General features: G+C 47.6%; 1 protein-coding gene across 3 annotated transcripts in view; it reads left to right on the top strand.

The window, feature by feature from the left end:
* Positions 1-13538: 13538 nt before the first annotated feature.
* LOC147702672 (catechol O-methyltransferase-like) overlaps positions 13539-27336 on the top strand; it is a 79823-nt gene continuing 66025 nt past the window's right edge. Inside the window, exon 1 of one of the 3 annotated variants that reach the window (XM_086931344.1) lies at positions 13539-13690. The gene's annotated coding sequence lies outside the window, so the exon portion shown is untranslated. Of the gene's footprint in view, positions 13691-14274; positions 14438-27336 lie in introns of those variants that run through there. The other 2 variants (XM_086931345.1, XM_086931346.1) reach the window with 2 other exon arrangements.

The following is a 27336-nucleotide window of genomic DNA, read 5'->3' as shown; positions in this document are numbered from 1 at the left end:
TCCGTGTTAATTATTGTGATAGGGCGGTACGCCGCAGGGTCATATCCATCACCTCCCGGCTTTAGAAGCATGCAGATCTCACCCTGGTACATTGTGGGTGGAAGAGCGCCCTCCTCCAGCGCCGCATGAAAGACCTGGAGGAGGAGGGGGCCAAGGACATCCCCGAATGCGTGGTAAAACTCGGAGGGAAACCCGTCTCCCCCCCGGGGATTTCGCCGTCGGTAAGCCTGCCATCGCCACCCGCACCTCGTGGAGTGTCAAGGCCCCATCTAATTCCTCCGCGGCCTCTCTCGGAAGGGCCGGGAGAGTCACTCCTCGGATGTAAGACTGATAGGATGCCTCCGTGACCAGCGGATCCGCCGTATACACCTGCTGCAGGTGTGTTTTGAGGACCCGCAATATACCTGACTCCGAATGGACCATGACTCCATCAGGGCCCCTCAGGGCCGCTATCTGAACCGGGGTCGCTTCCTTCTTCAAAATCCAGGCCAATAACCGGCCGGATTTGTCCCCCTCCCTGTGGAGGCGCTGTCTAAATTGACCCAGCGTGTATCTGTCGAGGCGCGTAAGTATATCATGCACTTGCGCCTGGGCTTCCCGCTCCAGGGCTAGTTCTGGGTCCCCAGGGTTCGGTGAGGCCTGCCGAGTCCGCAGGGAGTCTTCGGCCTCTCGCAGTTCGCGGGTCAGCTGTCGGCGGACTCCGTAGGTGAGAGCCATGCACTCACCCCGTACCACTGCCTTCAGAGCCTCCCATTTCATCGACAGGGGCACGTCGTCTCCCTCCCAATTCAGGTCTACGTAAGTAGTGAGTGCAGTCTGCACATGATCTCTGCCCAACGGGTCCTGTAGGAGGCCCGCGGGCATCCGCCATGTACGAGGGTGGCAAGGCTGGTCGACGTCCTGCGTAGCGCACAACACCGGGGAGTGGTCAGACAGGAAGCGGGCCAGGTGGGTGACCTGTAGGGCGTATGACGCATCCATATTTGCGGCGAGGACCCTATCTAGCCTGCTATGGGTGTCGTGTGTAGGGGTGTAACAAGTGTACAATTTCTGTGACGGGTGACTCTGGCGCCACACATCTACCGCTCCCAAGTTTGCCATGACCTCGCGCAGTCTCGCCGTCATGCGAGGCTTCGTCCCCGCTCGGGGAGGATGCCTATCCAGGACCGGGTCCAAGACGCAGTTGAAGTCCCCGAACCACAGGAGAGGGCTGTCCACGTCCGACACTAAGACGTCTTGCATTCGTGGGTAGAAGGTCGCGTCATCTACGTTAGGCGCATATGTATATGTATTAAGTAGCGTAAGGTCCCTGCCATTCAACAGCACCCTCAGCAGCAGGTACCGACCCTCAGTGTCCGCCTCCGCATACTGTACCGCGAGGGGGACTCCGGGCGCTACCCAGATCAAGACCCCACGCGCATACGTCGAAAAGGAAGAATGGAAGACCTGACCCCTCCATTTTTTAGCAAGCTTTTGCGCCCCCTCCTCATCCAGATGCGTCTCCTGCAAACATGCAATCGATATGCCATGCCGCCGAAGGAAGGATAGGACCCTATATCGTTTGGTACAAGTGCCCAACCCACGCACATTCCACGTTAAAAATTTGTACCCCATGTTTCCTGTAAGTGCCCAGCCGGGCCATGCAGTCTGCTGCCAAAATACCGCCTCCTAGGGGCCTGAACAGTGATACACATGATGCCTATACCAACATTTTTAAACAGTTTCCCCCCCTCCTCCCACCCCCCCAACATTGCAACATCAGCAGAACATCTCCCCCCTCCCCCGCCCACGAGCAGGATAACGACAACAACCCAACCTGTCAACCCGCCCTTCCCCCGCTGGTGCCAGGACGTGCACAGCCTCCCCACACACCCCTCACAACCCATCACACACTCACACAACTATTAACTGCATACACCCCCCCCCCCCCAGCTCCCCGCATGACCCGATGCATGTATTGAATTCTCCCGGCTCCGGACCAACTGTAGTCGACCATACAGGACCAATTCCAACAGTTGTACCCCTGACTCCCGAACATTAAGCAATTCCCACACCGTAAGTCCACCGGCCCCCCTCTCCCCCCCCTAAATGCAATGTCAGGTGGCTCCTGGAACAATGTCAAACCAGTGTCCACCCATACTCCTCTCCACCCCGGGAGCCACAGCAGCCATCCAGAGATAAAGTATATACGGCTCCTACATCACCTCAGGGCGGGCCATTCACCTCCAGGGCCCCAGCTCCCCCAGTTTCCTGAATCACCAGGTCCGATGGTGTCATGTCCGGCACCGCAGCTGGTATCGTGTCTGGGACCAGGATTTCCGTAGGTTCCGGCGGGTTTTGAGACTCCGCCCCGGCCCCCTGTAGCAAGGGTTCCAGGAGCATTCCTCCATCAGCCCCAACCGTGATTCTAGGTTCCTCAGCATGTTCCGATGTAGAGCGTCGTCTCCGTCCGCCTCGGGGCCTCCGCTGTCGCTGGGGTCGGCTCCCCCATGTCTCCTTGGATCCACCACGGGCTCCCGGTGGAACCCCGTCTCCCCTGACCTCCAACCATTCCCACACCTCCTCCGGGGATTCAAAGAAGTGTGCCTTGCCCTGTGCCAGCACCTTGAGTTTGGCGCGGTACAGCAGCATGTATTGCAACTGCATCGCCCGGAGCTTCTGTTTAACCCCCAAAAAGGATTTCCTCATCTCCTGAACCTGGTGGGTATAGTCTGGGTATATTGAAATCCGGCTATTTTCAATGGTTAGGTCCGGTTTTTCCCTCGCCGCTCGCAGGATGCAGTCCCGATCCCGATAATTCAATATCTTGGCGATCAGAGCTCGCGGCGGGGCCCCCGGCTGCGGCGGGGGAACCAGGGCCCGGTGAGCCCTTTCGATGACAAACACTTCCGAGAGACCCTGCGGGCACAGCTTCGCTCTAATCCATGTTTCCAGGAAACGTTCAGGATCTCCCGCCTCCATCCTCTCCGGCACCCCTAAGACTCTAATGTTGCTGCGACGCGCCCTCCCTTCCGCGTCCTCAGCTCTCTGTTCTAAGGCACCAGTCGTCGCTGTAAGGTGTGTGACCGTCTTCCGGAGAGAGGCTACCTCCCCCTGTAGCTGCCCGATATTGGCCTCCGCCTCCGTGACTTTGTCCGCCACCTTGCGGAGGTCCATCCGCAGGAGATTGACGTCGATGGAGACTGTTTCTATTTGCCTCTCCAGCGCCGTGTGGGAGCCCTGGATAGCCTTTAGGAGTTCCGCACGGGTGGGCTCACCGGAGCCCCCAGGATCCTCATCCTGGCCTGATTGGCGTGTAATCCGTTGGGGCTGCAGTCTCTGCGTGGTATACTGGGTGATCGTGTTAGCCTGTGACGATCGGGACGCCCTGTCCTTACGCATCTTCAGGTTGATCCCAACGCAGGGATGGCTTCAAAGCAGCAGCAAGCCCAATCTCGCCTCCACCCAGTCTGTGAAGAGTTCCGTGCGGAGTCGCGCTCAAGCACCCAGCCTTGCACGGTCAGTCCGGCTTCCACACTCCCCCAACCCTCCAGTTACAGGCAAGGCCCAGAGAGTGCCCCAGCAAGGAGAAATCCGGGAACCACACCACGCCAGCTGGGTGGCGCGGTCTCGTCAAGGTACCCTGTGGCCCCCAGTGAGTGCGGCGCTGTGTCCCCTCGTCCAGCCGGGCTCCACAGGGAGGAGGTCACTCCACTCTCCACCTCCGGCTAGTATGGGTTGAGCAGTTCGTGCGCCCTGATCTCCCCGCTATCATTTAGGAAGGGGGGGGTCCCCCAGGCGCCCCAACTCGGCTCCGCAATCTGGAGTCCAATCTGCGCCCCTCGACCAGTGGAGTCCTCAGCGGCCCAGGGCCCCCGCCGGTAATCAGTGGGGGGGGTCTTGCGCCCTTCCCCCCTGTGCTCCAGGATGCAGAAAGGCCCGGGAGAACTGTGCCGGCCTCGTGTGATCAGGCAGGGGCTCAGCGTTCGTGACTGCGCCGGTCACTCCGCCTGTCTGCGCTCCTCTGAGCTCCCAGCCCGCTCTCACGGCCACGCAGCTGCTACTTCTGGGACCTGGGCCTGCAGGCGCCGCCGGTCACTCCGGTGTCCACGGTCCGACGACCGACCCCAAGATGGCGGCCCGGTGGGGGAGGGGCACGCTCCGGTCATCAGCTCTCCAGTCGGTCCCCTGCTCCGGGGTGGTAGACCCTCGTCCAGGCCGGCAGCCGCACAGTCAGGCAAGCGTACGCCGAGGCGTCCCCACGGGTTCCGACCCCCTTGTCCGCCAGCCGGTGCTCGCGGTCATCTGCACCTGGGCCGAGCTTTCTCCAGGGACGTCTCTCGGGCCGGCACCGTCCGCTGCTCCTCCGCTCACGGCTCCGCCCCCCGGGTCAGCGTCCAGGCCCGGGACGATCACCTCAAGTCCCCCGCCGGCCCACCGAAGCACTTCAGGCTATGGCCACTCCCGGCCGACCAGGCCCAGACCACGGGCTCGCGTAGGTGAGGCGGCCGCTCTCCAATCACCGGGGCTGCTCCGCGGCCACTCCGTTATTTCTGCCAGCCGAGATTCGGCCAGACTGGTCCCCGCACCTTCCGTAGTATGTCCGGTCGCTCAGGATGGCACACCGGAGCCTGGGGAGGATTATCCACAGGATTTTCGGGTCCGCAGGACGGGAGCTGGCAGAGCTCACGTCCTGTCGGCCATGCTGCTTGGCCACGCCCCACTCCATTCATTACTTACATGAAAATCTCAGAAAAAAACACATCTTTAGTCAGTCACATGACAGTCCTCTAGAATACATCAGCTAATTCCGACATTCACTGAAAACAAATCATACCTGGGTATCACCAGAGCAGGCCGAGTAAAAAGACATAATAGGCGGGGACTTAATTTCCAGCCAATCACTTTGAGAAGATTTCTTACGGTCTGAGTAATGTTTGTTCAGCAGACCAATAGGGATGCCGTTGAAGCCTCTGTTTGTTGTTATTGCTAGGTTGTGCTTGAGTAGTAGAGGGAAGGAAGCAGTGCTGTTGGTGTTTTGGTTTGACTGTATTTTTACACGAGAATCACAAAACTAGAAGGCGTTAGTTTTCACCTCTCACCAACCCGCTCGTGTCTCCCGTGCCGCCGTCGATCATGGCCTGCACCTGCAGAAACTGGCGCCGCTGGATCCGGCTGCTTGTGGTGCTTCTTTATGTGTTGGGTCTGCTTGTTGCCATCCCGTTGTGTGTCTGGGAGATGAACAAAACGAAGGTAAGAGCGGTAGTTCCCGGAGTGCACACTGTCCCACAGATTTACCTGAGTGCATGTAACCTGTTCTACCCAGCACTTACTTCTCAATAAAAGGTACATATCTTTTATTGTAAACAAGTACCTGATGGTCTCACAGAAGCTGTTGTCTCGGGCCCCTGAAGGGTTTAGGTCCTCTGTTGCGCAGGTGCTGTAGGGGCTTGTGTTACAACCCTGGTTATGTGCAAATAATAAAACCAATTTCCACACACTGTTATTTTACCAGTAGAACTGCATGTCTGTGCACATTTAGGGCCTCATTAGGATCGCGGACGGACTTGCGTCCATCCGCGACCCCAGAGCTGGAGGGAACCTCCGCATGGCATGCGGAGTTCCCTCCTGTGCAATTAGGATGTGACCGCCACCCTGGCGGTCACATCCTCTATTTTTAACATTGCGGCGGGTGCGGCTTCAAGCTGCACCCGCGGCAATGTTAAAAATGCAGGTGTTGCATTTGTATGCAGAAAGAAGCAGGCACCGCGCGGTGCCTGCCGCTTTCCGCATACAAATGCAGGGGGGTACCATAGGTACCCCCCATGTGCACCCCCCACCCCCCCTTCACCTAGGGAGCCCGCAACGGGCCCCCGCAGTGAAGTTACCCGCCGCAGAAAAGCATCTGAAACAGGCCATCCTAATATGGCGGACGGTGTCTGACAGACACCGTCACCATATTAGAGCTTTTCCACCGTGGTTGTAAGCCAGCCGCGGCGAAAAAGCTGCGGACGGAAACCAGGACCCACCAGCCATCCTAATGTGGCGGTGGGTCTTTGGTGGGTCCGCTGCGGATTTTCCGTATCCTCCGGGCCGACGGTGGCTTCCGCCGGGCCAGAGGATGTGGAAAATCCGCAATCCTAATGAGCCCCTTAGTCTATTTCAGTGAAAAATATGCTGTCTGTCAATTACAGTGCCCTACTACATCATGTTTCATTAATATATTTGGTATAGAGTGTTCTAAGGTGCACCACCGGTTGCATACAACACCCATACCATTCTCCTGCGTAATGGGTGTGGCTCATTTGCTACCTTGTTCTTTGTCTGACGTTTGGGATTTTCACAACCACTATGACTTGGGTGCTGTACCATTGATGGCAGTGAACCTACTCTGGAAATGGTACCAGCATTACTGTCCTCACCTGCGGCCTTGGCAACACAAGACAGTGCACCGATAGCACAAAATAGACAAGTAACGCTTTAGAAATTTCCATAATAAATAAAGGGAAGAGGATCTAAAATTGATTGGCTAGGATAGCCTCTCCTGAGATCTTTCATGGATTATTTATCTTCTCTGTGATATTTCTATCTGTGACATCTTTCATTGCCGACCCTGCTCTGACTTTGCCATGAAAGACTGCATTACCAAACACCACTCAGCAGTATAAGTGCACATTCCATTAGGCACATAGGGCAACCTGAACGATATGTACTTGATACTAAAAGGCACCTAAAATTGGTTCACTTCTGACTGGTAGGCCCAATAAAGCTCCCAAATAAAACAGGAGTGAGAGAATTTGTCATGGCATGCCTCAAACAAAGTAGCTATCTCATGAATGTGGTTATTTTAGAAGTAGTTTGGTGTTTTCACATCAGGTTTTCTCATTAGAGACTCTTTTGAGGTAGTCTTATTACAGTTTGCTTTAAAAAGAACGGAACTAACATATATTTACGTGTTTATCAAACACAGAATCCGCAAAGCTCCGATAGTTAAGAAATCATGCACTGGTACAGCGTTCAGATTCTTTGTGCTTTGACGAGAATTACATTATAGATAGAAAAAAAATATTCCAGCTGTAAAATCAGTAACATAATAAATAAATACAGCTGTGTGTAACGAATAACAGGGAGCTTATTCTGGCATGGAAGGAAATGAATAATATGTATTATTAAACATGAGTGTATTAGATGGTTTTATGTCTGAAAGGGTGAGCTGCCAGGGCAGGACTTTTATTGCCCCACCACACATGGTCTATCCCATTACCCTTTAAAGCATTCCAGTGATGTTTTTAGGAGTATGATTAGATTTTGGTGAATTAGGAGATGAGTCTTTTGAAACAAACTCATTTGCCTCAACGTTAATAGGAGTCTGGGCAGTCAATCTGTGGAGAAGTGTGGCTCACTGGTTAGAGGAGGCAGACCTGGAATCAGAGGTCAGCCCGGGACCAGGGTTCAATTCCCGGCTTGGCAGGTTCTTGAGTCCTAAAATGTCCATGGACTCGACAATTCTCGCTCCGGTGCCTACTCGATTCACGGGTTCACACTCTGCGACTCTGGGCAATAGCTTGCTTAATCTCCACAAAGGCCCTTCGCGGCGGGATGCCTGGCTTTCACCTTGCGGATACCCTGCCTGGGTTATCTCACAGGGGAATACCAGGACGGGTTCCCTAAGCAAGCGCTTAGAAACCGCTCGGTGATTTGCGCTATATAAATTCCTGTACATTTACATTTACATCTGATCCTGTGATGTAAACACGGATAAGGGAACAAATCACAACCAGTTAGTGGACAAATGTACCCCAAAAACTGTGAGTGGGGTGGGGCAGGGGTTCAAAGACGGACCAGAGGCTTTTCCTCAAAATGTTTGTTTTTTCTTTAATTTTATTTTTCATCAACCACGTCTTGCTGCAGGAGCCAGAAACAGGCAGTGTTTCACTCTCTAGAATGGGCATAACGGAGATAGCTGTGCGCTGAATAGAGACATTTTACAGATATCTAAATGCCACTGTAGTAACAAAAGTACGCTGGAGACAGAGGAACGTGGATAGTGGTAGCGGAGAGAAGCACAGAACAAAGACGTCTGGTGGAAAACACATGCACTCTCATGGAGTGCATTATAAACAAGCATTTGCAATGCAATAGGTCTCGCATTATTAACGTTTGAGCTATTGGTGTTGCATTATTTAGCAATACCAATAGCTCAAACTTTAATAATGCGAGACCTATTGCATTGCAAATGCTTGTTTTCTATTTACATGAGGCACAGTGGGCTGACTCAGTACCCCATGCTGTATGCTTTGGTGGATGGAAGCACAATGTAAAGATAGCTGAACAAACAAGCACTGGCGTTGCCAATAGGTCTCGCAGTAGGAAAGTTGGAGCTATTACAAATGCAAATAACAATGCCTTTTATTTTTGTTTTCATTTTAAAAACATAAAGGGCTTTGTCATTTACAAAAGCAATAGCTCCAACTTTCATACTGCGAGACCTATTGTGCACTGCACAGTGTGGGTGAAAGTGGCACTGCGTGGGTGTGAGTGGCTTTGAGTGAGTGGCGTTGCGTGTGTGAGTGGCGTTGCGTGTGTGAGTGGCGTTGCGTGTGTGAGTGGCATTGCATGTGTGAGCGGCGTTGCATGTGTGAGCGGCATTGCATGTGTGAGCGGCGTTGCATGTGTGAGTGGCGTTGCATGTGTGAGTGGCGTTGCATGTGTGAGTGGCGTTGCATGTGTGAGTGGCGTTGCGTGTGTGAGTGGCGTTGCGTGTGTGAGTGGCATTGCGTGTGTGAGTGGCGTTGCGTGTGTGAGTGGCGTTGCGTGTGTGAGTGGCGTTGCGCGTGTGAGTGGCGTTGCGCGTGTGAGTGGCGTTGGGTGTGTGAGTGGCGTTGCGTGGATGAGTGGCGTTGCTTTGGGTGAGTGGCGTTGCGTGTGTGAGTGGCGTTGCGTGTGTGAGTGGCGTTGCGTGTGTGTGTGGCGTTGCGTGTGTGTGGCGTTGCGTGTGTGTGGCGTTGCGTGTGTGTGGCGTTGCGTGTGTGAGTGGCGTTGCGTGTGTGAGTGGCGTTGCGTGTGTGAGTGGCGTTGCGTGTGTGAGGTTGCGTGGATGAGTGGGGTTGCGTGGATGAGTGGGGTTGCGTGGATGAGTGGTGTTGTGTGAGTGGTGTTGCTTTTGAGTGAGTGGCGTTGCATGTGTGAGTGGCGTTGCATGTGTGAGTGGCGTTGCATGTGTGAGTGGCGTTGCTTTGGGTGAGTGGCGTTGCTTTGGGTGAGTGGCGTTGCTTTGGGTGAGTGGCGTTGCGTGGGTGAGTGGCGTTGCGTGGGTGAGTGGCGTTGCGTGGGTGAGTGGCGTTGCGTGTGTGAGTGTTGTTACGTGGGTGAGTGGCGTTGCGTGGGTGAGTGGCGTTGCATGTGTGAGTGGCGTTGCATTTGTGAGTGGCGTTGCATGTGTGAGTGGCGTTGCATGTGTGAGTGGCGTTGCGTGTGTGAGTGGCATTGCGTGTGTGAGTGGCGTTGCGTGGATGAGTGGGGTTGCGTGGATGAGTGGCGTTGCGTGGGCGAGTGTTGCTTTGAGTGAGTGGCGTTGCGTGGGTGAGTGGCGTTGCATGTGTGAGTGGCGTTGCGTGTGCGAGTGGCGTTGCGTGTGTGAGTGGCGTTGCGTGTGTGAGTGGCGCTGCGTGTGTGAGTGGCGTTGCGTGTGTGAGTGGCGTTGCTTTGGGTGAGGGGTGTTGCTTTGGGTGAGTGGCGTTGCTTTGGGTGAGTGGCGTTGCTTTGGGTGAGTGGCGTTGCGTGTGTGAGTGGCGTTGCGTGTGTGAGTGGCGTTGCGTGTGTGAGTGGCGTTGCATGTGTGACTGGCGTTGCGTGTGAGTGGTGTTGCTTTGGGTGAGTGGCGTTGCGTGTGTGAGTGGCGTTGCGTGTGTGAGTGGCGTTGCTTTGGGTGAGTGGCGTTGCTTTGGGTGAGTGGCGTTGCATGTGTGAGTGGCGTTGCTTTGGGTGAGTGGCGTTGCGTGTGTGAGTGGCGTTGCGTGTGTGAGTGTTGTTGCGTGGGTGAGTGGCATTGCGTGGGTGAGTGGCGTTGCGTGGGTGAGTGGTGTTGCGTGTGTGAGTGGCGTTGCGTGGGTGAGTGGCGTTGCGTGGATGAGTGGGGTTGCGTGGGTGAGTGGCGTTGCGTGTGTGATTGGTGTTGCTTTGAGTGAGTGGCGTTGCATGTGTGAGTGGCGTTGCGTGTGTGAGTGGCGTTGCGTGTGTGAGTGGCGTTGCGTGTGTGAGTGGCGTTGCGTGTGTGAGTGGCGTTGCGTGTGTGAGTGGCGTTGCGTGTGTGAGTGGCGTTGCTTTGGGTGAGTGGCGTTGCTTTGGGTGAGTGGCGTTGCATGTGTGAGTGGCGTTGCTTTGGGTGAGTGGCGTTGCGTGTGTGAGTGGCGTTGCGTGTGTGAGTGTTGTTGCGTGGGTGAGTGGCATTGCGTGGGTGAGTGGCGTTGCGTGGGTGAGTGGCGTTGCGTGTGTGAGTGGCGTTGCATGTGTGAGTGGCGTTGCGTGGATGAGTGGGGTTGCGTGGGTGAGTGGCGTTGCGTGTGTGATTGGTGTTGCTTTGAGTGAGTGGCGTTGCATGTGTGAGTGGCGTTGCGTGTGTGAGTGGCGTTGCGTGTGTGAGTGGCGTTGCGTGTGTGAGTGGCGTTGCGTGTGTGAGTGGCGTTGCGTGTGTGAGTGGCGTTGCGTGTGTGAGTGGCGTTGCGTGTGTGAGTGGCGTTGCGTGGGTGAGTGGCGTTGCGTGGGTGAGTGGCGTTGCATGTGTGAGTGGCGTTGCATGTGTGAGTGGTGTTGCATGTGTGAGTGGCGTTGCGTGGATGAGTGGGGTTGCGTGGGTGAGTGGCGTTGTGTGTGTGAGTGGCGTTGCATGTGTGAGTGGCGTTGCATGTGTGAGTGGCGTTGCGTGTGTGAGTGGCGTTGCGTGTGTGAGTGGCGTTGCGTGTGTGAGTGGCGTTGCGTGTGTGAGTGGCGTTGCGTGGGTGAGTGGGATTGCGTGGGTGAGTTGCGTTGCGTGGGTGAGTGGCGTTGCGTGTGTGAGTGGCGTTACGTGGGTGAGTGGCGTTGTGTGGGTGAGTGGCGTTGCGTGGGTGAGTGGCGTTGCGTGGGTGAGTGGCGTTGCATAGGTGAGTGGCGTTGCATGGGTGAGTGGCGTAGCGTGTGTGAGTGGCGTAGCGTGTGTGAGTGGCGTAGCGTGTGTGAGTGGCGTAGCGTGTGTGAGTGGCGTAGCGTGTGTGAGTGGCGTTGCGTGGGTGAGTGGCGTTGCGTGGATGAGTGGCGTTGCGTGGGTGAGTTGTGTTGTGTGTGTGAGTGGTGTTGCTTGGGTGAGTGGCGTTGCTTGGGTGAGTGTGGCATTGCGTGGGTGATAGTGGGCTTGCGTGGGTGTGAGTGGCGTTGCGTGTCTGAAAGTGATGCTGTGTGGGTGAAAGTGGCACTGCGTGGGTGTGAGTGGCTTTGCGTGAGTGGCGTTGCGTGGGTGAGTGGCGTTGCGTGGGTGAGTGGCGTTGCGTGGGTGAGTGGCGTTGCGTGGGTGAGTGGTGTTGCATGTGTGAGTGGGGTTGCGTGGATGAGTGGGGTTGCGTGGATGAGTTGCGTTGCGTTGTGTGTGAGTGGTGTTGCTTGGGTGAGTGGCATTGCGTGGGTGAGTGTGGTGTTGCGTGGATGAGTGGGGGCTTGCGTGGGTGTGAGTGGCGTTGCGTGTCTGAAAGTGGTGCTGTGTGGGTGAAAGTGGCACAGAGCCATTGATGTGGCCTGGCGCAGGAGAAATGCTGCTGCTGCTAATTAAATATAAAAAGTGTTTAGGGAGTCACGGCTGCCAAGGCAGTGCTGGGAGGGGGGCTGGGCACCAACTGAAGTGCTCTGAAGTGATAAGCCTTTGAAGTACACAGGCATGCTGTGACGGAGGTGTGAGAGGTCTGGCAGGGAACAGATGGCCTGGCCGTGAAGCAGGGGGCGGGGCAGCGCTGGGGAAGCCTGTGGGAGGGTGATTGATGCCTTTGATGTGGGGAGGGAGGAGAGCCTTTTGCGAGCCTTGTGCTGGAGAAATGCTGCCGATGCGCGTGCATGTTTAATCCCGTGATTCACGTGAACTGCAAGAAAACCACGGGGTTGAAAGCCCTTGGTTTGAAGACGATTTTGCCGACATGAATTCTCCCCATTTTCCAATGGAAAAGGCGAGACCTAAAAATAGTGCCCAAAAACCGAGACGTGGTAAAGAGGCTATGCACCATGGGATAGACAAACACAAGACAGATGGGGTTAAAAAAATAAAGCCAGTGAATAGAAAGTAAACAAAAGTGAATGACAAAACAAAATGCCAGGATTAAGGAATAAACGGACTGTATTCCCAGGGCAGCATTCAGTATGTCCCAAGATGTTTTTAGGTCGAGCCTAGAGCAGCGCATAGGAGTGACCGTTAGAAATCGGTCAGCTCTTTTCAAGCACACATGCCTGAAAAGGTATCCACTTTGCGGGAGCGAGCAGCGGCGCGCAGGGGCCATGTGTTTGCTGGCCCGGACTGGCCATAGCGGGCACCGGGCAATCCCCAGGTGCGCCGCACGGGTGGGGACCGGTTCTGGGCCCCTGGGGGCCATTTTTGTTACATGGCCAAAATCGGGCCTGTACCAAAGTCGGCCGAACCCGACCGCGGCAAAGAGCTCGGCGGCACCTCCAACCGGGGGCGGCCGAGCACTTTGCCAGGGCCAGTTGTTGTTCCCAGTCCGGCCCTGTGTATTTGCAATTACCAGTGGCCGCGCGCGCTTGTTGGCATTCCTATACTCTTGCTCCCCTGCCTGTCTCACCCTCGCCCTCCCTTGTTTTTAATCACTGTCAGAGAGCAAGGAAATACTAATACAAATCACCAAACGTTTGGTTGCTCTCCAGGTTCACGACCATGCATTTTTACAGCATTCTGATTTTCCTGACTATATGTTCTTTAAAAGCATTTCCTCTGCTTGTACAACAATAATAATTTCACTTCTGTATTCAACAATCATAATTTCACTTCCGTAATACCATTAGTTTGAAATGTAAAACAATTAGGCAGTGTCTATTCTGCATGCTGAACCTTTCAAGCTCTGTGTGTTTGAAAGTAAATTCTTTTTTGGTATCACTGTCCGTGTGCGTTACTGAGAGGTGCATTATCAGACCCTTTATTGCAAGAATTAACTAGTGGTATGATCTCTCGGGTCACTACACTATTCCCCAGATGCAAGTCTAATCAAACAAGCATTGGCATAGCCAGTAGGTCTCGCCTTTGGGACCTTATAAGTGTTGAGCCATGCAACAGTTGATGTTGTTGCACCAAGGATATTGTGCTGCATAGCTAAATACGTATAAGGTCCCAAAAGCGAGACCTATTGGCTTTGCCAATGCTTTTTTTTTTAACCTTCAACCATGCTGCACAGTAGCCACCCACGCAAACTGTACAACATGGCAAAGGAAACACAGACAGAGCCAAATAACTCTACTATTTGGCTATTCAATGGTTTTGGGTGAAATAATCAGATTCGAGCAGTAGAGGGCAGAGTTGTACTACATAAAATACAACAACAAAAAAGAAGAACTAGTTAGCGCGAGTATCACAAACACTAGTTTTAAGTTAAATCAATCTGTACTTTGGCCCTCAAAGGAAGGGTAGTTACGCGCTGCCTAATTACAAGGCAGCAAAGAAGAGCCATAACGATGCTAATGAATGGTAAGTAATGGGTGGGATAAAAACCTCTTTACGGATCGTCGCCAAGCAATAAGAGCATGCACGCTGCCTGCAGAACCCACTGTCGCCACCTAAAAAGGTCAAGGAATAATTTTCTTTACACACTGTGCCCTGGGATATTAATCTAGATATATTAATTTAAGATTTTCTGTTATACTGAAAAAATGTAAGTACGTTGATAGTCTCTTTAAAGTTTTTTTCCCTACTGTTTGAAAATGATCTTCACATCAAGCGAAAACCCTATCTTTTCAAGATGGCCGACGAGTGTAGACTCAGCTTTCCTATTATGCGTTAACTGGAACGTTGTCACCTCTTCTTAGTGGAACGTGTTCCCAAATACACCAGGAAAAGAACGGGGTGTTGGCCGTTTTGTTTCGGTGGAGAATAGCTCATGAACTCACCATATTCTACGGCAGGAAAGCTGTAATTTGAACATGGGTGTATTTTTCACACAAAAAATGTCCGCCACAGAGAGGCTTAATAATTTTCTCCGTCTAGTGTCTTTAATGTCCATTGAAAACGTAATTTCATGGATTGATGTAACCAATCATCCCGAACAATGGAACACGCCATTAGGCGTGGATAGACCCAGGGATTTGTGAATCCACGCCGGGTTTTAGGTCTGGCTGCAAGAACGTCTGGTTGCGTTGCTGGTCCTTCTTTTATGTCGATACCAAATCATTGACCTCTGCTGCGCTCTTTTCTCTGTTAACCTGAACTTCACCAAATGTAGGTATCGGTTCTGCACCCCAAGAATCAGGATTACCCATCTTTGGAACACAGGCTGGCCGTTAGAAAAAGTTCCTTAAAACTATACTGCATTGCACCTTAAACCTCTAGGATACCTTTACTTATCGCATCTTGCTACTTTTCATTAGGACCAAAACCAAACATCGTTTAAAGCCCCATGATGATGTTCCTCTTCAGAATGCATAACTTCTTTATTTAAATCCAAAAATCACAGATTTAAACTCCGTGTTATCTTTATTAACCCTTGTTGTTTTCAAAAACTTAAACCCCTGTATATCTTCCTTTTAAAGTTCAAATCAATGTACATCTATACTTGGAACCCACAATATCCACAGTTAACCATAAAATATTCCTGATGAGAAACACCGAAAGTCCTTATTAGAGCTGGAAGTCATCTGCACGCCCACAGGGCACTCTGCAGCTTTCTTGTCTTCAGTGCTCGGATACCATGTTGGTTGTGTATATCAGTATTCCTAACATTTATTTTATTTTTATTTTATTCATTTGTAGAGCGCATGGTTACACTACCAGTGTGTCCCCGCGCTAAGACAGGCGCTCTGAAAGGATGTAACTGCAACCTGCATGTCCCACCGAGTTGCACAGACTATCCGAGATATTGCCTTTATTCTGTTTTTATGAACAGTCAGGTCTTTAGGTGTATACGAAATCTACTTTCGCATGATTCTGTTCTTAGGGCCATTGGTAGGGAGTTCCACGTTTTTGCTGCAAGTTACCTGAAGGAGTGTGCAACCATTCTTGCTCTAAATATTCTCGGTACATAGATCTTAAACTCTGCACTGGGATCTTAAACTCTGCCCTGGGGTGTATTGGGTTAGTAGTGGTTGAAGGTACCTTGGGCCACTCTTTGATAGAATACGGTGAAAATGGCACATTGCCTTAAACACAACTCTCTTTTCCACTGGCAGCCAGTGCAGTACGTCAGGGCTTTCTTCGTGTTAGCTCTTCTCGGGAGGCTAAGTACCAGCCGAGCCGCCGCGTTCTGCACTCTCTGTAGTTTGGATAGTCCTTTTTTAGTAGCGCCAAGATATAGTACTATTGTTTTCTGACATTAGGTGGCAAAAGATCAAGAACTTTCCTCAGGATGTTCATGGCCCCATAGCATTTGTCTGCTACCTTCCGAATCTGGCTGTCGAATGTCAGTTCGGAATCAAACCAAATTCCGAGTTTTTTTTTACTTCTGCTTTTGGGGTAGGTAGTTGGCCTAGTGAATCAGGCCACCATGCGGACAACCATATTGTTGGCACTTTGCCTACAACCATTACCTCCATTGTACTCCCGTTTAGCTTGCGCAATGGTTCGACATCCAGTCTGCTACCTCTTCTAAACATTTGGAGAAACGTATTGCTGCCTATTTCCTGTCTTGAGATAGCATCACGATTAGCTGTGTATCATCCCCGTAGGAAACAATAGACACCATATGTTCTTCCACTCTCTCAGCCAGTGGTCCCACATAAAGGTTAAATAGAGTGGGGCTCAAAATTGATCCCTGGGGCAGGGGGATTCTCTCGGATACGTATGTCTGTTGTGTGACTTAGAAGCTCCGTGAGGAGAGAAACAATGTCATCCAACTTCGCCTGATGCCACAGGCCTCTAATCTTTGGAGGTTCAACTTGTGGGATACAGTGTCAAACGCCTCACTAAGATCCAACAGGATCAGGGCGGCAGTCTGCCCTTCCTCTGCATATTTTCTCAGTGTTTCTGTGGCCAGGAGTAGTGCTGACTCCGTGCAGTGGGCCATTCTAAAACCTGATTGGGAGGGTTGCAATAGATCGTTCCTGTTGATGTGGTCTACCAGTTGTTTATTGGTTACTTCCTCTGCAATCTTGGCCACAAACGGTAATAGTGAGATAGGGCGTACATTTTCTAATACCGTTTGCTCTAATGATGGTTTCTTTTTGAGTGGCTGAACAATTGCCTGTTTCCATTTAGTGGGGACCACACCATTCTGAAAAGAACGTGAGATGAGCTCAGAGATATATGGCATAATCAGGTCCGCTCCCTCCATTACTATCTCTGGTCAAGCCGGGTCTAAAGGGGAGCCAGATTTGATCCCTTTTGCTGTGACTGTGAGTTCTTCTAATCTGTAGGTCTTTTTAATTCATCTAGAGTCACCACTGCAAAATTAGTCTGACTTCCATATATCAGGCTAGTCCCCTGTTGCGCTTCTACCGGGAAGGTGTCATAGATTTTTGTCACTTTATCAGCGAAAAAATCTGCTACATTATTACAGCTCTCTACAGAGGCAGTTGCATCACTTCTATTTTCGTGTGTTTTGAGAGACTTCATTATACCACACATTTCTTTGGGGGAGTTACTGGCCCTTTCAATTTTCTCCATATAGAATTCACATCTTGATTTCTTAATTAATGCATGATATTGTTTTAGTTCCTTTTTGTAATTTTTTTGGGCCTATTACAATATTCTTTCCTCCATGCTCTCTCGAGCTTCTTACACTTTTTTTGGCATTCATCAGTTCATCATTAAACCATGGCCCTGTTGCATTTTGTCTCTTAGGATTCCTAGTGCTCCATGGTGTTATCTCATCAAATGCCTCTGTAATCCTTGTTTCTAGTTGATTATTGGCTAGGTTTATATATTTATCTAGTGTGAGATTTTTTCTCATCAGTGCCTGGGTGAAAGAAATGGAATTGAAGTTATTCCACTTCCTTGTTGTGACTTTCTAAGTTGGTTGTTCTGACCTCTCTCTGTGAGAAGGCACCGTAAAAGGGACTAAATAGTGATCTGACCAAGGAATTGGCCATTGTATTCCCACCTCTATCTCTGTGAAATTGGAGTAAATTTGATCTAGAATGTGACCCTCTTGGTGTGTTTGTGTCTCTACTTTTTGTGCTAGAATCAGTGTCAGTAGGTCCTTGCATATTGTACGAGCTTCTTGGTTCTACTTGTTATCAAAGTGTATGTTCAGGACACATAGCACCAGGACATTTTTATACCAGAGAGCTGGGTGCACTACTTTCTCCTCCAGGCTCGCCATAAATTGTGTTACTGGACCTGATGGGCGATAGATTAGAAAGCCAGCTATGGTTAACATGACAGCTGATGATTTATGTAAGCACTAGAGAGATTACTGGTCGCTCTGTTATTCAATATTGACATAATGTAGCCCTTGAAAGCATCACAGACTACAGAACTGATGGATATGTCTCTAGCATTGCTGACATCAAACATACTGGAATTCAAAGCCCTAGTTATAGAACTGATCCAGCGGAAGCGGTATAAATTTATAATCCTTCACAAGTACCACCAACATAAATCATTTACTAAAACCCTGAATTTGGGCCCATGAAAATTCTACAACCACTTACAACTTATAAGGTCCTCCGATAGATGTTTTTGATGAGCTAATAGGGACTCATATAATTAGAGACGGAAAACATTTCCTTCATGAGGACCTATAGTGAAGAATTGCCTGTCTAACCACAATAATCAAACATATCATGTCAAAACTCTTGTCAAATAAAACAAACTCAATATATTTATCAAAGTACTTTTATCTAAACTTCAGTAATGAAATGGTCAATACACAAAAATACATTAAAAATGTCAGATCTTTGTTATTTTAATGAATACAGGAACATTTCAAAATAGAAACACAAATGATAGCAATAACACACCAATACATGGTGGGAGAAGAGAGAGAGAGAGACAAAGATAACATTTCATCACGGAATCAGTATGCAATTTAAGATTCATACGAACCTAGGATCAATGAACTAATGCACAGCAGGCAATAGTCTGAAATAGCCAACCCTTCAATTGAAGAGGTTTAGCTTGAGCAAAATCACCAGCTGATGAAGTGCAAGGCAATCAGGATAGTTCGGTTCAGGAAAAATAAAAAAAATTCGGACTGACAGAATGTCATGCCCATATTTTGTAAGGATAATGGCCAACCAGAGAAGCATCGAACAGCAACACCAGCAGCAATAGTAATGGCAGGCGGTGGCAATTCTTTTCTCACAGGATAGTTATACCTCGAAATGTTCACAATTTCAGCCCCCAATTATAGAAATTTTCACAGTTTTACACGTTTCCATTGGTTAGGGACCATGGTATGATCGCTCTCCAGCCTACTTCATCCGGAAGTTTAACAAGATGACTTTGTTAGTCCATAAATATAATTTTCATCTCGTATGCAGGAACCACATCTAAAGTTTTCCATGTCCACTCACTCGCTTCCACATCAGCTTGCAACATAATCAACACAATTACTCGTAGAAAGAAATATTCTAACCGTAGGAAGGAAACTATATGATAAACGTTTAACTAAAGCAAAATAGAGCTGCATTTTTGTAATAACAATGGGCAAAATACATTCTTCTGAGACCTGTGTTTGCGAAATAAATAATACATTAACAGGTTAGAGGCCTACATAGAAATTCACAAAATCTAAAGAACAAAACATACCAATTTATTATTATATAGAAATAGAGTATGCATAGAAAATTATATACGATTAAAATGTAATTTTCATTAAACCTAGAAGCATAGTCTAAATACATTCTCACTAAAGATGTAAGCATTCACTATTTCTATTATGAGTTTCATGATCAAGGGAAATCTATGCAAAAATAATTTTACTTTAAGCATTTTCATTATCATATTTCTATATTGCTGTTTGTAATTTTACTCTTAAACTAAGTTCTTTAGTACATTTTAGTAAGTTTTCTCTTATAACATAAACATCTCTCATTACACCAGTCTGTAAGCCTTCTGCTTGCTTTAAAGATGCATTTTTTTAGAACTATAAATGTTTTGTCTCTTCTGCATGTTTCTATGTTGTAATTTTGAAGAAAACTCTCACGTTTTTCTTTTTAATTCACGTCCCTGTTAGTTATTTTATAAAAATATGTATGTTAATTCACCCTTAATGAGCAAACTTGATCAAGCAAAATTATTCTCAAATAATCGTGGTCCATCAATCTCCCATCTGATGGCAAATCAAGCCATCACACAATCCACAATAATCTGATAATGATTTTATTATCTCAGAATGCACTTGTTCTAATCTGTTTAAGCCTTACCTATATCTCTTAACACTTCATAATATGCAACCTTTTTATCCTCTAACTCAATATTGTCCCCTTTTCTCTTTCTAGCTCTTCGTTTTGTCTCTTTCATTTTGCACATAATAATAATAATAATAAGGGAAGCTTATAAAGCGCTTGGTTACGCAGAAGCGTGTCCCCGCGCTACAACTGAAGAACTCTGGGCAGTGTTTAGGGAGTCAGCCCAAGTATCTGGAAAATAAGTATGTTTTTAAGTTCTTACGAAAGCTGGTTTCAGATGGGTCTAGACGGAGGTAAAGAGGCAGGGAGTTCCAGCTCTTCGCTACCAGATGGCGAAAGGAGCGTCCGCCCATGCGGGCCCTTTTAACTCTAGGAACCTTAAGTAGGCCTCCATGTGAGGAGCGCAAAGCGCGTGATGGTGTATACCTGGTCACTAGGTTCTGGAGTGGAATTGGCGTTTTCCTAGCAAGGATGCGGTGACAGGTACAGAGGGCTTTGAATTCCACTCTGCTTTTTACTGGCAGCCAATGGAGGGTTTTAAGAGCGGCCTTGGTGTCCGATCTTTTTGGGATTTTTAGGATGAGACGGGCTGCCGCATTCTGTAATACCTGGAGGCGATTTATAGCCTTACAGGTGGCTCCCAGGTACAGTAGGTTGCCGTAGTCTAGGCGTGATGTCACAAGGGCATGTACCAATGTTCTCCGTGCGGACATAGGAAGGAGGTCAAGGACCTTCCGTAGAGTTTTTAAAATGCTAAAGCAGACACCCGCCACTCGGTCTATTTGGGGTCCAAAAGACAGGTCAACATCGAGCCATACGCCAAGGTTTTTGACTCCCTGGCGGGGTATGGGAGCCTCACCCAGGCATGGGGGCCACCACGCCGATGACCAAACAGATGGATTCCCCCCCACAACGAGCACCTCGGTCTTGTTGCCGTTTAATTTAAGGCAGTTGGTGGACATCCAGGTTGCAAGATCTTGCATGCAAGACCGGGTGCACGCGAGAGGGAGATAACCAGCTGCGTGTCATCGGCGTATGACACAATGTTTAATCCATGACTCACATACAACATCTACACAGCATCATTATAAATAATGTGCCAATAGCAATAATTGGTATTAGTATTTTTCCTACTGAGCTGTTACTTAATGCAGTACACCAATTACCTACCAAGGAAAAACCCTTACCAAGTTTTTCCCGTGCACCATCAACTTTTAGTTCTGTCAAATCATTGCACAACTGAGTAATGTTACTTATATATCCCTCCAAGTCTCTACTTTTATCAGGGATATATGTGCAGCATTGTTGAATTGTCAGTATACTACAGACTCCACCCTCTTTTGCCAATAAAACATGTAGGGCAAGTCTATTTTGCAAAACCATTGATCTCATAGAAACCATTTCAGTATCAATGATTAAGACCCCACCAGCAGTATCCGTTGATAAATAATCAACCACTGTAGACAATTTTCTCGTTTTATGTGAATTCAAAATCACTTCCACTGAAGGTAATAATGCACCAACAATATCACCCACAATTTCTGCAACACGTATTCCCATTTTTATTTTGTGTTAGTTCTTTTTCATTGCTCCATGCTTTTCACTCGCATGGTAGATTTTAGGGAAAACTAGACCTACAGAACAACATCCATACCCATGTTGTGGCAACCTATAATAAGCATTTTTACCACACACTACTAAACTCCAGGATAAACTGGATCAGTACCACCTCTTAATCCCCAACCTCCCGTAATTAGGAAGGTATGTTCACATTCTCAAGAACCAATGACATAATTGTTATATATTTAGTCTTTTGTCTTAGTAAACAAAGCTTCCCTTGTTGATGCCAGTCCAGAGTCATTGCAACACATGTCTCACCTTTCTTATAATCACCCTCCCTATGAGCCCATGGAGGTATATTAGTTTTCTGTTCTACTCCTTTTCTCTTAAACTCTTGCCCTCTATCCTCCACAGTATTTATAAATTCTATTTCTACACTTTGTAACTTACATGTCAGGTTATTTTGATGTGTATGTACAGTATCTATTGGCTTAGTAGTATGAAAAAAATCCCCATGTACTCTGCATCCTTTGCACTAGTCTCTATATTCATATTCTTTTTAATAGGTACTTCAGAAAAAACTAAATCAAAATTAGCGTAGAAGTATTGAAACTGCTCTTTGCCATAGAATAAACTTGTTAGTACACTACATGAAATTCCACATGTTAAAGGAAGGTGGTGATAAGTCTCCCCTTCTGACAAGAACAAGGGCAATTGTATGCACACATAACAATCTCTTGCGTCCATAGTAGCCACATTTTCATATAGGAGTTTAGTAAAAGCATTTAATGAAAAGTCATTAATAGATTTATCTTGTGTAAGTCATTCCCTGTTAGTTTTTTAATATTAATCTCTGGATCTTCTTTAAGGATTCTTGCTACCTCAGTTATTGGATTGACAATCAGTAGTATGTTTGACAGAAAAAATAAAATAAGGCACAATTAGGACTAACAATAACCAGACAAACAATATTATAAGAACACATATTAAACAAGCGTTCAGACACCTTCGCCTATATGAACTTCGATTTTGATAACCAGTCTAAGTTTTATCCATTTTATAAGAAAATACATTTTTTTTTAGGTTTGTAAGGTATGTGTACCACACACTTTTCGAGCTTCAGATCACAGACTTATTGCAGGTTGCACAATTATATTTTCAAATCTTTTTTTTTCTCTGAACCCTTTTTCTTATGCACAGTTCATTTAGGGTGGCTCATTATGATGGATTGTCTTTGGAACAAAACACAACAAATTATTTTTCCCAATCATTTGTGGCAGCAGCCAAGTAGGTCCATTCGGGTGCTGCGTACTTTTTACTTGGAGTTTGTGCTCTTTTTGTTCTGCGTACTATGTTTTCTTCTCTGTCTGTATCACTTTGTTCAGATTGGCTTGAAACTTGAATTGTAGTCGCTGGAATCTTTTCATTCAGAGTATATTTCAACTGCTTAACTCCTTTAGGCCATTTATCACCTTCTCATGCGTGTTTTTCAGATATACCATCTACTTCATTTGATTTAAGACTCCGCTTAGCTGATTCCCTTTTTCTTTTAATCTGTTTCTTTCAGGGACCAACTCTCTTTCAGCTTCGACAGTGACCGTATTCCGAGACCCAGTAGCTTGTGCCCACTCTACTTGATTCTCAGTTTGTTAAGGCTCTATTTGTTCAAATTTTTTCACCTTTTACAGACTATGTGCCCTCAAGTGGACATGGGACTCGACATACATGTGCAGCGTGAATCCAGTTAAGCAAACCACCCCATTTAACTGATGTTGTTGTCACAAGAATCTCTTGATATGGCCCACACCAACACAGTTCCAAACAAGACTTCCTCACATGTTTCTTGACCAGCACCCAGTCTCCGGGCTAAAATCATGTGCTTGTTCTTGTTGGACAGTAGTTGCGACTTCTCCAACCTGGAGAGACACAGAACACACTACATCAGCCAATCCTTTACAGTAATCTAGCACTAAATCATTAGATCTGTTCACAAATTAATTTACTGGGGCTGTTGGATGCCCTTCCCATCACAATTTCTTGTGGGGACAGTCCAGTTTTTCCGTCTGGGATACTTCTCAAACTCATCAATACCAATGGTAATGCATCAGGCCATTTCAGTGTTGTGGATGCACAAACCTTTGTTACTCGTGATTTTATTGTGCCATTTACTTGCTCAAAAACGTCAGATGCATAAGGTCGATAAGCACAATGCAATTTTTGCTAAATTTGTAAGACAGCACAAATCATTCGAATCACTTAGTTATTAAAGTGAGTTGCTCTATCTGATTCTAACGAAACTGGAAATCCAAATCCTAGGATGATCTCTCTAATTAGTAGTTTGCATATAGTTAGGCAATCATTACGTCTTGTTGGGTATGCCTCAACCTAGCGTGAAAACAGACACACAATCACCAAAACGTACCTTAAACCATGGCAAGGCGCATCTCAATAAAATCCATCTGCATATGCGTAAATGGACCTGCTACTTTTCCAATTCAACCCAGACTAACAACTGTCTTTCTCCCTGCATTTTGTTGCTGACATGTCACACATCTTTGGCATAGATTCTCTGCAATAACTCTAAATCGCGGATTAAACCAGGTCTGTTTGAAAAGTCGTATCATCTCTGCCTACATGTGTCAGACCATGACAAACTCTTGCCATTTGTGATAACAAACTGTCTGGCAACACTGGTCTTCCATCTTTGTAAACCCAACATCATCTAATCTGGGTGTACATCCTGCTTTTATCCACCCTTCTCTTTCTGCTTCAGTAACTGCATCTTGTAATTCTCTAATTTCTTCCCATGTTTCAACAGTTGAGAACATCAATTTGCATTCTGCTTGATCAGATTGTTCTTTAATTTCCCCCATTGATTTTATGTGAAGTTTGAGCACAAAAACATGCTATGTCGTCAGCATATCTATTGCCAACCGTGACATAGTCACAACCAGATTTATGTGCAGGACATTTGACCACCCCAACCTGGGCTGGCAATTGTAGTGCCATCAATAGGTTTTCACACACTCTCTGTTTCGAATGTGTGAACCCAAAGAGGTCATGAACCCACGTTGAGACCACAACTGCCCAAAATCATGCACCACCCACAAACGATATTGACTGTCTGTAAATATGGTTGCTCGCATTTGCTTTGCAATACAACATGCTCTTGTTAATGCAATCAACTCTGCCACTTGTGTTGAACTCACTCCTTTCAAGCATGATTCTTCATTGTAATGTAATGGTGTATTTGTATAGAGCGACTATCACTCCGAGGAACATTTTGGCGCTGAAACGCAAAGCCCAGATGGAAAGAAGAACTGGTTACTGCTAACTGTAGAAATGGGAGATCAGATCAGCGATTTACAGAGCAGGTCTGGTGCACCGAAAATCCAGGTTTTTAGTGCCTTCCTAAACAGGGATTCTGATTCCTCCCTATGACACCAATCTGAAAGCGGTATTTTCAGCAGATTGTCACTTGCTGATCTTAGGTTTCGGGAGGGAACTTAGCGCTTAAAACTAGTACGCAGGTATAGGGGCCTAGACAATGGAAGTCCTTAAAAGCGATGATGATGACCTTGAACAAGACACGTTTGTGAATTGGTAGCCTGTGTAGGATATCTAGGGCCGCTGTAGCGGCCGATTGCCTTGGCCATTTCAGTACCAGCCATGCAGCTGCATGCTGGACCACCTGGAGCTTATGCCGTACTGATTTAATAGTTCCTGCATATAGACTATTGCAGTAATCCAGCCTGGAAGTGATAAGGGCGACGGTAACGGTTTGCCTTGCTGAGATGGGAATTAGATTGAAAACATTTTTATGGCTTTTCATTATGTGGAAGCAGATATCAGCAACTGCCAGGGATTGTTGTTTAAATGATAGGGAGATGTCGAATTTTATTTCAAGATTCCTAACCCCCTTCACTGTGTTTGGAGGGGGGGTAGTATTAGCTGGCCATCAGAGATTGGGCGAGAAAATGTTTTGTTGACCTATTGGTAGGATTTTTATTTTCTCAGAGTTATACCTCAGGTGGTTGTTGTTCATCCAACTGAAAGTCGCTGTGAAACAGTTTAGGAGATTTTCTTCTGCCTGGGTAGTACCATTGTCCAAGACCAAGATTAGTTGCGTGTCGTCCGCATAAGAGATGGTGTTTATATTAAAGGACGATATTAGTTTAATCAGCGGGCCATATAGGCATTGAAGAGGGTAGGGCTAAGGCTTGCACCCTGGGGAACCCCTGACAGGAGTGCCTTTTCCTGAGAGTTATTTTGGCCTAATGTGATCACTTGACGGCGATCTTGTAGGAAGTTCTTTATCCATTCTAGGACAGTGCCGAATATGCAGTATGAAGCGAGACGGTCTAAAAGAATGACATGTGAGACAGTGTTGAAAGCAGCCGACAGGTCTAATAACACCAAGACTGCTCTCTTTCCCTGATCAAGGGCAGCTCTTAGGGTTTCAGTCGTATACAGTAGTGCGTATTCTGTGGAGTGTGTTGCTCTAAAACCTGATTGATTAGTGTGCAGCAAATTTGTTTTCTCCAGGAATGTTGTGAGTTGCCTTTTGACGCATTTTTCAGTCACCTTACACAGACTGGGGAGGGGTGAGAGGCGTAGGGTAGAAAGAGTAGTAGGATCCGCCAGTTTTTTCTTTTGGAGTGGTGTTACTGCAGTACTGGGTACATGGTCTGAATCTGTCATAGTACCCATTTTTAAGAATTGAAACAGGGGGGAACCTAGTTGTTACCGCCCCATCTCCCTTATTGACTCTGCTGTTAAAGTCCTTGGTCGGGGGGTTTTAGGTAAACTCACAGGATGGCTGGCTGAAACAAATACCCTTTCGGGTTTGCAATTTGGGTTTAAGAAAGGGCGAGGCACAATCGATCAAAGCCTCAACCTCCAACTATTAATTGGGAAGTACACAATCGCCAAAAGGGGCACCCTATATTTAGCCTTCATGAACCTTTCCTTGGCCTTTGATCGTATAATAGGTCCAAACTATGGGTGATGCTCCTCCAGTTGGGCGTGGATAAAAACATTGTGTACTTCCTTGCTGACCTCCATAGGGATTTATCGGCCACAGTTAGATACGACCGTAAGGGTAATTGCACAGGAAAGATCTGTATCGTTAATGGTGTTAGGCAGGGCTGTATTCTGGCCCCCCTACTCTTCACCTTATATATTAACGGATTGGGCACTGTGCTAACAACGGCATGTAAGGACATACCAAGGGTAGGCAAGCGGTCCATCCCGGCATTATTATATGTGGATGATGCTGCTCTCCTAGCACGCACAGCAGTAGGGTTGCAATGTCTTTTAAACTCATTTGCTGATTTTATGAAAGAGTTAGATCTCAGTGTCAATTTCTCAAAATCGCATGTAATGATTGTGGGCACCAAACCGAAAAGGGTAAAAAGCTTGCATTGTGAAGGGAATGTCTTGTCTAGGGTCTCTACTTTTCCATACTTAGGCGTCATTTTTGATGATAAGTGCACATGGATGCCCCAAATAGCAGCGAAACGTAACGTCTTCGCAAGATCCATTTTGGCTGTTTTGGGCTTTGCTCAAAAATTGGGAGTTAAACCACTGCAAGCTGTGCTGAATATATATGACGCCAAAGTATTTCCCTAGCTATGTATGGAGCGGACCTTTGGGGGTTTAAGAACGTGAAGTCCATCCAGGTGGCTGAGGATACGTTTTTTAAATCTATCTTATCCGTCCCCCAATCCACCTCTGGTTATATTGTTCACCAGGAGTGTGGGGTGGGGTACTTGGAAGACCGTATATTGTTATAGCCCCACTGTTGAAATGGATCTCGACCTGGTTGAACCCTGAACTGGAGCTGAATCATGAAATACTCAGAGATTGCCTAGCCCTCGATTGTTGCCAGCATATCCCCTGGATGAGTTATGTTAAAAAATTAGCTGTTAAATTGGGGCGTCCAGAACTGTTTAACTCGCCTAATAAACTAGTGAAGGGGGATGTGAAATGGGTCAAAGACACTCATATGCTTATGGTGAGTTCGGTCAGAGAGGATAATGAGCTGGGAAAACCAACAGTAAGGGCTCATCAATTATTAAAAACTTCAGGATCAATTGAGCCATATCTGAGAATCGTAAATAATGCGAATCATCGATACTTATTGACGAGATTCAGGTTGAATAAATTCTATCTTCTTTTTACTGAATCCCCAGGGTGGACTAGGGAGAAAGATTTGGGGATCTTTTCGTGTGACGGCTTCTCTATAAAGGACACTGTGCACTTTATTTT

The sequence above is a fragment of the Lissotriton vulgaris genome, chromosome 7 (genome assembly GCF_964263255.1).
Source record: "Lissotriton vulgaris chromosome 7, aLisVul1.2, whole genome shotgun sequence".
NCBI lineage: Eukaryota > Metazoa > Chordata > Amphibia > Caudata > Salamandridae > Lissotriton > Lissotriton vulgaris.
The sequence above is the reverse complement of the archived record's forward strand: the minus strand, read 5'-3'. Positions and strand labels throughout refer to the sequence as shown.